The following is a 10,480-nucleotide window of genomic DNA, read 5'->3' on the forward strand; positions in this document are numbered from 1 at the left end:
CGGTCCGTGGCCGCAAGCGATGGGGCCGTGAGGAAGGCGGCTTAACATAACATAACATAACATAACAACAGAGTTGGAAGGGACCTTGGAGGCCTTCTAGTCCAACCCCCTGCCTAGGCAGGAAACCCTACACCATCTCAGTCAGATGGTTATCCAACATTTTCTTAAAAATTTCCAGTGTTGGAGCATTCACAATTTCTGCAGGCAAGTCGTTCCACTTCTTAATTGTTCTAACTGTCAGGAAATTTCTCCTTAGTTCTAAGTTGCTTCTTTCTTTGATCAGTTTCCACCCATTGCTTCTTGTTCTACCCTCAGGTGCTTTGGAGAACAGCCCGACTCCCTCTTCTTTGTGGCAACCCCTGAGAAATTGGAACACAGCTATCATGTCTCGCCTAGTACTTCTTTTTATTAAACTAGACATACCCAGTTCCTGCAACCGTTCTTCATATGTTCTAGCCTCCAGTCCTCTAATCATCTTTGTTGCTCTTCTCTGCACTCTTTCTAGAGTCTCAACATCTTTTTTACATCGTGGAGACCAAAACTGGATGCAATATTCCAAGTGTGGCCTTACCAAGGCATTATAAAGTGGCACTAACACTTCACGTGATCTTGATTCTATCCCTCTGTTTATGCAGCCCAGAACTGTGTTGGCTTTTTTAGCAGCTGCTGCACACTGCTGGCTCATATCTAAATGGTTATCCACTAGGACTCCAAGATACCTCTCATAGCTACTACTATTGAGCAAGGTGCCACATATACGGTACCGGTGCATTTTGGGTTTTTTTTGCCTAAATGTAGAACCTTACTTTTTTCACTGTTGAATTTCATTTTGTTAGATAGCGCCCAATGTTCAAGTCTGTCAAGATCTTTCTGTAACTTGAGCCTATCTTCTGGAGTGTTGGCTATTCCTGCCAGCTTGGTGTCATCTGCAAATTTGATGAGTTCCCCATCTATCCCCTCGTCCAAGTCATTGATGAAGATGTTGAAGAGTACTGGGCCTAAAACAGAGCCTTGGGGTACTCCACTGCATACTTCCCTCCATGTGGATGTAGTTCCGTTGAGGACTACACGTTGAGTGCAGTTGGTCAGCCAGTTACGAATCCATCTGGTGGTGGTGCTGTCTAACCCACATTTTTCTACTTTATCTAGTAGTAGGTTATGGTCTACTTTATCAAATGCTTTACTGAAGTCCAAGTAAATTATATCGACAGCATTCCTCTGGTCTACTAATTTTGTCATTTTGTCAAAGAATGCGATAAGATTAGTCTGGCATGATCTGTTTTTGACAAATCCATGTTGGCTTTTGGTTATTACTTTGTTTGCTTCTAGGTGTTTGGTGATTCGTTGCTTGATTATCTTTCTAGAATCTTCCCCGGTATTGAGGTCAGGCTGATAGGTCTGTAGTTTCCTGGGTCTGTTTTTTTTCCTTTTTTGAAGATGGGAACTACATCAGCTCTTTTCCAGTCCTCTGGCAGCTCCCCTGTGCTCCAGGATCTTTGAAAGATATAGTTCAGTGGTTCTGAGATCACGTCTGCCAGTTCCTTCAGAACCTTGGGGTGTAATCCATCCGGTCCTGGTGATTTGAACTCGTCTAGGGTAGACAGGTGTTCACTTACCATTTTCTTCCCTATTTTAACTTGTGTTTCTAATCTGTTTTTTGTAGTGCTGTTTTTGATAGGTTGGATTGTTTTTTCCTTTTGTGTAAAGACAGATGCAAAATATGAGTTAAGTAGATCTGCTTTCTCCCTGTTGCTTGTCATCTTCTTGCCACTTTCTCCCAGCAATGGGCCAATTGTTTCCTTGACTTTTTTCTTGTTTTTAACATGTTGGAAGAAGCTTTTTTTGTTATTTTTTACTTTTGTCGCTAGCCTTTGTTCATTGTGAGCCTTAGCTTTCCTCACTTCATCTTTACAGGCTCGGGCTATTTGCTGATATTCTGCCTTAGTTATTTGCCCCTCTTTCCACTTTTTATATTTGTCCTTTTTGTCTTTCAATTTGTCAGATAGTTCTTTATGCATCCATGCTGGTTTCTTTTGAGATCTATTATTTTTCTAGAGAGGACGGAATGTTTGGGGCGCGATCCCGCGTCTTTAAAGAAAAGATTAACAGATTAAAAACCTCTTGCAGTTTTTTCACCGCGCAGTTCTTCCCTGTGGTCTGGCCACCGGCTTTGCGAATGCAGAAAATACGACTTCAGCAACAGAGTGGTCAATGCCTGGAATGCACTACCTGACTCTGTAGTTTCTTCCCCAAACCCCCAAAACTTTAAGCTTAAACTGTGTACTGTTGACCTCACCCCATTCCTAAGTGATCTGTAAGGGGCATGCATAAGCGCACCCGCGTACCTACCGTCCCTGGCCTAATATTCCTTTTTACTTACTCTTTTTATGTATCCAAATTATGTTTATACTTTTACCTGTTATCTTATATATGATTGACAAATAAATAAATAAAATAAAATAAAATAAAATGGTTTGCATCGTAGGTAGCATCCGAGGCTGCGGCAAAGCCAGACAGATTCCTAGTTAGCTGGTTAATTCCCCAATACTTTATTTATTTTATTTATTTATTTGTTAAGTACATATTAGATTATATGTATATGTATGTATGTATGTATAATAAATATATATATAATATATATAAGGGACACGGTGGCTTAGGGGCTAGGATGTTGATCTTGTTGATTGAAAGGTCGGCAGCTCAGGGGTTCGAATCCCTAGTGCTGCTGTGTAACGGGGTGAGCTCCTGTTACTTGTCCCAGCTTCTGCCAACCTAGCACGTTTCGAAAGCATGTGAAAATGCAAGTAGAAAAAATAAGGACCATCTTTGGTGGGTAGGTAACAGCGTTCCGTGCGCCTTTGGTGTCTAGTCATGCCGGCCACATGACCACGGAGACGTCTTCGGACAGTGCTGGTTCTTCGGCTTTGAAACGGAGATGAGCACCGCCCCCTAGAGTCGGCAACGACTATCACGTATGTGTGAGGGGAACCTTTACCTTTTATGTATAAGCATGAATTGAATACATAAAATGAATACAATTAAAGGGAACATTAGGACAGGGATGGTAGGCACGCCATCTGGTGCTCTTATGCACGCCTACTGTATATAATATATACATACATATATATACATATATGTATATATAATATATACAGTATATAATACTGTAGCTTATAATTTAAAGCTGGATTCATGAGGTCCCGGCTCTGTTCCTTTTTTTCTTAAAGTGATCCTACTTATTCGTTTTAGTGATTGTGTTCATATTAAGATACCCAATGCTTAACTTAATGGTGTTTGCTGAATCCAGTTTTCTGGACGCTTGTCTACAACGTGGTTGCCTAATTTCTAGTTTGGTGTCTCTCGTCTGAAACTAGCCAATGGGCATAGCTGATCCAGGTGCTGGCCCATTCAAAAAAGAGAAAGACTTCTGAATTACTGTATTATAGTTTCCCTGGCTCTTTTTTATAAACTATATATGCATTAGGAAATAAAAAAATATATCTTGTACCAGGATTTTCTTTTTTCTTCTTTTTAAGTAGCTTCACAAAGGAGTTTTTACCTTTCAGCTACTTTAAGAGGTTAGTTTGAATAGAATAGAATATAATTTTTATTGGCCAAGTGTGATTGGACACACAAGGAATTTGTCTTGGTGCATATGCTCTCAGTGTACATAAAAGAAAAGATTATAACAATATCATTCTGGCCATCTAAAGAAACTTGTTCCACATGTCACTAATTAGATGAGTAATCATATGGGATTTTCAGAGAACAACTATGTAAAATGTAAATATATCACTGAGTCCCGTTATGTTCAGTGGAAACAAGATAGGTGCAGATAGATTTGCAATCTAAAATTGAAATTCTAGATGCATTTACTAGAAAATATGCCCCCCTGAACTTACTGGGTGACTCATACTAATATGCGTATTTGAACCATTCATCCCTGTTTTTAGAACTTTAGAATATTAAACTATATATCTTTGGGAAAGATGTTACAATTTTTACAATAATACAGTGGCACTAGATAATGTTTTTCTTTTTCTATCTGATTACAATATAGTATTATATAGATGGAGTATTACATAGTATTACAATACAGTATTACATAGATGGAGTCACTGATGCAGTCGACGTGAGATTAAATGGACTCAGGGGGATGATAGAGGACCGGAAAGCCTGGAGGAACATCCATGGGGTCACGATGGGTTGGACATGACTTCACGACTAACAACATCAATTACATAGTATTTTACTATGTAAGTTTACTGTTGTTACTGTTTCTGTTTTGCTGTTTCTGTTTTGCTATTCTGTTTATTATACTAAAGTGAATAAAGTAGAAAAAGGATGTATACGGTAATAGGCATATAATTACTCAATAAACAGAAAAAATCTTAAAAGAACTAGCTACTGAACAGTTGCCATCTATCATGTCCTTGGTATTTACCCTATTTTTCAGACTATAAGACGCTCCGGACTATAAGACGCACCTAGCTTTTGGGAAGGGAAAAAAGAAAGAAAATCTGCCTCTGCCTCCCAGGATTAATCCGGTATTCATTTGACCCATTCACTGTGTCTGGTTCACTGCCGCAACCCATTTGCCACCGCCTGGCTGCCGCCACTGCCACCCATTCTAGAACAGCTGATCGGCACCACACCAACCCTCCTCCTCCCCCCTCGCCCAATATTCCCTGTATAAGACGCACAGATGCACTTTTTTGGGGGGGAAATGTGTGTCTTATACTCTGAAAAATTTGGTACTTGTCAAGAACTGTGTCCATGTATATGTATAACATCTGCTCATAATTCTGTCCCTTACATATATATAAATTGCTTTTGTGTCTTCACAACATTTAAACATCCGTTCAACAATTCTTAAACTGCAGTCATCACTGAATTCTCTCTTTTTGAGAAACATAGTGTCATTAATTTGAAGTTTTACTTTTGCAATTCAAAAATGGAAAGCCAAGCAAGACAATTTTGTATCATCCAGTCTCTGGAAATGTTAACTAATAATTACTGCCTGAGGTTTGTGCATATATTATAGATATCAGGACAAGTGTTGTCTAAATATAGAATATAATACAATTTTTTATTGGCCAAGTGTGATTGGACACTCAAGGAATTTGTCTTGGTGCATATGCTCTCAGTGTACATAAAAGAAAAGATATTTTCATCAAGGTACAACACTTACAACACTTAATGATAGTCAAAGGGTACAAATTTAACACTTAATGATATAATTGTGCCAATGAAGGCTTTCATGAAACTTTTAAAACTGGGATCCTAGAATCTATGCAGTTTTTGCAGAGATGGACATGAAATGGACTGATTCTGTTCAGATGTTTGTAGTACTCGATTAAGGTGAGAGATGAGGGTGCAAAAATTGGCTTGAAATTTAACATTAAAAAAAACTAAGATCATGGCATCCAGTCCCATCATTTCCTGGCAAATAGAAGGGGAAGAAATGGAAGCAATGTCAGATATTATTTTCTTGAGCTCCTAGATCAAATCAGATGGCAACTGCAGCCATGAAATTAAAAGACATTTGCTCCTTGGGAGGAAAGCTATGGCAAAACCAAGACAGCATATTAAAAAGCAGAGACATCACCTTGCCAATAAAGGTCTGTATAGTCAATGCTATGGTTTTTACAGTAACATGAGAGTTTGACCATAAGGGAAGCTGAGCATTGAAAAATTGATGCATTTTCAACAACCTATAATGTTAGAAACATGGGAAAAAATTTGGGTGAGGAATGTTAAATTTACGCAAGCACAAAATTTAAGAGAAAATTTTTATAAAATGTTTTATAGATGGCATTTAGATCCTAAAAAACTGTCATGTATGTATCCAAATGTGAAAGCAAAATGTTGGAGATGTGATTGTGAGGATGCTACCTATTATCATATATGGTGGACTTGCAAAAAAGTTAAAGCCTTTTGGATTAAAATATGGTGGATTATGCAGAACATTTTGAAAAAGAAGATCAAGTTTGTTCCACAGTTCTTTTTATTAGGAATAATTCCAGATTGCACTGTTATAGAGACAAAACTGATTTTGAATTTAATAACTGCTGCAAGACTATTGATTGCACAATATTGGAAGAAAGAAGACTTACCTACAATTGGAGAATGGATTAGTAAAGTATCAAATTTAGCAGAAATGGCAAAAATTTCTGCCTACTTGAAAGACTGTACACAAGAAAAATATATTTTGGAATGGAGAAAGTGGATTGATTATATTCAAAATAAGTATCAGATTAAAAAATATCAATTAGTTTTTGAGTGAAGTTAGGAATTGCTATGTATTAGAGTTTAAGAAAGAAGGGAATTGATAGTGTGATGGTGTGAAATGGAATATGTTTTATGTTATATTTTAGATTATGTTTGTTAGTTACAATACCCTGTATTCTGTTCTGGGAAGTCTTGGGGGGGGGGAAGTGGGGGGGGAGGGGAAGATTATAAATTGATTGATTGCCATTGTACAGAAATAATGGTAGAATTAAACAAGTTGAAATGGTGTAAAGTCGGGACTGCTCAGTAACCACTCCCGAAGGGAAAGGGTAAGGAAAGAGGAGTAAAGAAGGAAGAAAGTAGGTAGGCAGGTAGGTAGGTAGGAAAGAAGGGAGGGAGAAGAAAGGATAGGAGGAGAAGAAGGAGGAGAAGATAGAGGGTTAGAAAGGATGGTAGTGAGAAGTGGGAAAGAGGAGGGGAAGTAGGAAAGCGAGGAGAAGGATGGTGGGGAAAGTAGAAGAAGGATGAGAAGGGTAGAAAGGATTAAGGGAGGGAGTGGCGGTCGAGCAGGCCTGATTGAGCATAATTTGAGTATAGGATCGATTGTTGGATAAGTGATTGTATTGTACACTGGTCAAATTGTGGGAATTATTATGGAAAATAAAAAATTTTGCCCGGAAAAAGAAAAGAAAAAAAAGAAAAGAAAAATTGATGCATTTGAATTGTGGTCCCAGAGAAGACTCTTGAGAGTCCATTGGACTGCAAGGAGTTCAGTCAATCCTAAAGGAAATCAACCCTGACTCTGGAAGAATAGACACTGAAGCTGAAGTTCAAATACTCTGGCCACCTAATGAGGGGAGAAGACTCATTGGAAAAGACCCTGATATTGGGAAAGACTGAAGGCAAAAGGAAAGAGGACAACAGAGGATGATTAGATGGTGTTATTGATGCAATGAACTTGAATTTGGGAGACAGTGAAGGACAGGAGAGCCTGGCGTACTATGGTCCATGGGGTCGCAAATAGTTGGGCACGACTTAGCAATTGAACAACAGTACTTGTGAACGTGCCTGCTTCACAGACATTCACAGTACTGCACAGTATGCATCCTGACAATAGTAATTCTGGTATATGACAAAGTATGGAGTATGGATAAAAAGAGATTGGAGCTTTTAAAATTGGATAGAGTATTCTGGCAGAAATTGCTAGGCCTGGAAGGAAAAGAATCAGGGTGGGTTTTAAATCAAGTCATTTTCAATCATGATTTAAATCACTAGTAAAAAGGCTTGATTTAAATCAACGTAATTTAAATCCTATTTTTTAAAGAGCAGCTGTCATCTCTGTCCCGCAGCGGCTCCTCCTCTGACCTGCTGTTGACTTACCGACAGTCCCATTCAATTTAATGGGATGGCTGGTGATGTAGCAGTGACACAACAAGATGAGGGACATGGTGGGCAGCAGGTGAGTGGAAACCTACTAACAGGCGCTGCCATGATGGATCTGAAATGACAGGTGCTCTTTAATATTATATTTATAAGCTGCTTAGAAGGTTTCATTTTCATTTTTACTGCTTGCCCTCCCTCCTCATACTTAGAGCCTGGTGGCACAGATGCATTTCTCTTCAAACATATAGTTTTGTAGATTTGCAAAACAATGGGATAAAGGAATATTCCTGAACTTTGTTTTATGATTTATCTTATGGTTACTGTGAAATTGTGTGAATGCATCAATGCAGTGCATGTTAGCTCGGCTAGCAGAGCTTGGATTCATTGAATGAGTTTACCAAAAATATAAATATTGCAGAATATACAGCCTCATGCTACATAACTAAGCTCCATTTCATGCTGAATAAACTAAATTATTAATATATCGTAAATAAAAAATTATCTTTAGATAGATTTTTACTCCAAAAGCATTTTATTAAAATAAATTTAATTTTTTAAAAAATCTAATTTAATTTTTTTAAATCTGTGGGGGTTTTTTTGTCTTTTGTTTTAAAAATAATCAATTTTTATCCACCCTGAAAATGAATGAGGTTTAAGAACACTTTCCAAGCCTCTGATTAAAGTTTGGAATCTCTAAGAAGCTAGAACAGTCTAGATCAGGGGTGTCAAACTCCATGACATTGAGGACCGCATCAGGGTTGTGTTTGACCTTTGGGGGTGGAATGAGCATGGCCAGGGTGGGCATGGCCAGCTCGACATCACTCATGTTGGGGCGCCTGTGGCAGCCCAAGGCCTCTGCCAGCAAAAATGGGCTCCCGAGCTCCATTTTTGGCTGCAATTGCCTCCTGCAACTTTCTGCCAGCAAAAACGGAGTTCAGTAGGGCCACCTGCAGCCCTTGCGAGCTCCATTTTTGGCTGCGATGGCCTCCTGCAACCCTCTGCCAAAAAAATGGTGCTTAGGAGGGCCGCCTTCTCGAACTCCATTTTCGGTGGCAGAGGCACTGCGGGCCGATCCTTCGCTGTTTTTATGGCGGCCCCATGGGCCAGATCCAGCCCCTGGGCCTTGAGTTTGACACCCCTGGTCTAGATACTGGAAGGAGAGGGAATAGCTGTTTCAAGAGTCCTCTATCTATGTAAGAATAGGAAAGATATTCAGATGAGAAATCGTAACAGTAACAGTTGGAGTTGGAAAGGAGCTTGGAGGAAAGAATCTAGTCCAACCTGCTGCTCATGTGCTAGGTTTGATTGCTATTCCTTTGTGTTGTGGTAAAATGATCTTTTATCATTATTTCTATACAAACTTGCAACCTGTGTGATTTTGCCCTTACTTCAACTTGGGCATGAAGATACTTATTTTCTTTATAACAAACTTGTCTATAATACCAAAACTTCTCCAAAACAAAATGCACCATTTGCAACAGATGAAATCCATAACATGTCTGCAAATGCATTGCATTTTTTTAAAGTTGCTGGTCATTTCACTGAGATCTGAAAAGTTTTATAATTGGTTATATACCAACATTCATTGTTTGCATCTTAATAGCAAAAGTTAAAAAGGGATTTGACAGATAACTTTTTAAATAAAATGTAACTGGTCTGTCTGCAGAGAAAAGAAGTATATAATCTAACCCCATGCATCTATGCATGGCCAGGACATAGCAATATTAAAATTAGTTTGAGTTTTTTTGCACTTTTTCTTTTCAGTATCCAGAAGAAAACACATGTTGTTACAGCCTTCTATCATGCATCACTGTTAGAATGAGCACATCAAGACTAGGAGGGCTTCACTGGTAGGAAATTTGAAAGTCCCAATCTTCCATGATATACATACGCTTAGCCATTCAACAACTGCAAGATGCTAAGGGATGACTTTACTGAAATCCGAATATTGGGATTTTGACTACTTGGCTGTTGGAGCTTTTGAAATAAATACATTTGTGTTTCACACGTCAGGTTTAGCCATTATAAGATTTACAATATTGTGCGAACTTGACCTATAAATTATTCCTATTATATGAATATTTCCACTGTTGATTAACTCCTTAAGTTTTTTTTCCTCATAACTAGATGGGGAAAGGATATGCAAATAATGTGGCCCTTTAAAAATATTAGCACTCTCATCGATTAGGTAATTATTTCTGATTGTATTGCACTTTACTGTTTACTTTATAGAATAATTACTTTTAGAATTATGTTTCACACACACCCTTATTGTCACAAGGTAAATTTTAACATGGGCTGGTTACCCGTGCTCAGTTTGCCTTGTTCTTTATTGACAGTAAGACACAAAGATTTTGATGTCATCTCTCTCACCACAGGGATAGAGTGCAGCACACCAGGTAGCGGCTCTCATTGTTTCAAAACTGTTTTGCACAAATGCTCAGATGTTTTCTTAGGAATCAACAATTGTAGTACCAAAAGGGGGTGCAGTGGCTCAGTGGCTAAGATGCTGAACTTGTGGATTGAAAGGTTAGCAGTTCAGCGGTTCGAATCCCTAGTACCACGGGGTGAGCTCCCATGACTTGTCCCAGCTTCTGCTAACCTAGCAGTTCAAAAGCAAGTAGAAAAATAGGGACCACCTTTGGTGGGAAGGTAACTGCATTCCTTGCACCTTTGGCATTTAGTCATCCCAACCACATGACCACAGAGACATCTTTGGCTCTTCGGCTTTGAAACAGAGATGAGCACCGTCCCTAGAGTCGAGAACAACTAGCACATATGTGCGAGCCTTTATTGTAGTACTTGTTGTGGTCCGCCAGCAGCCTGCAGAGCTGGCAACAGCAATGAGGCTGAGGTGAGGTGAGGC

The sequence above is a fragment of the Ahaetulla prasina genome, chromosome 2 (genome assembly GCF_028640845.1).
Source record: "Ahaetulla prasina isolate Xishuangbanna chromosome 2, ASM2864084v1, whole genome shotgun sequence".
In the NCBI taxonomy this organism is placed as follows: Eukaryota; Metazoa; Chordata; class Lepidosauria; order Squamata; family Colubridae; genus Ahaetulla; species Ahaetulla prasina.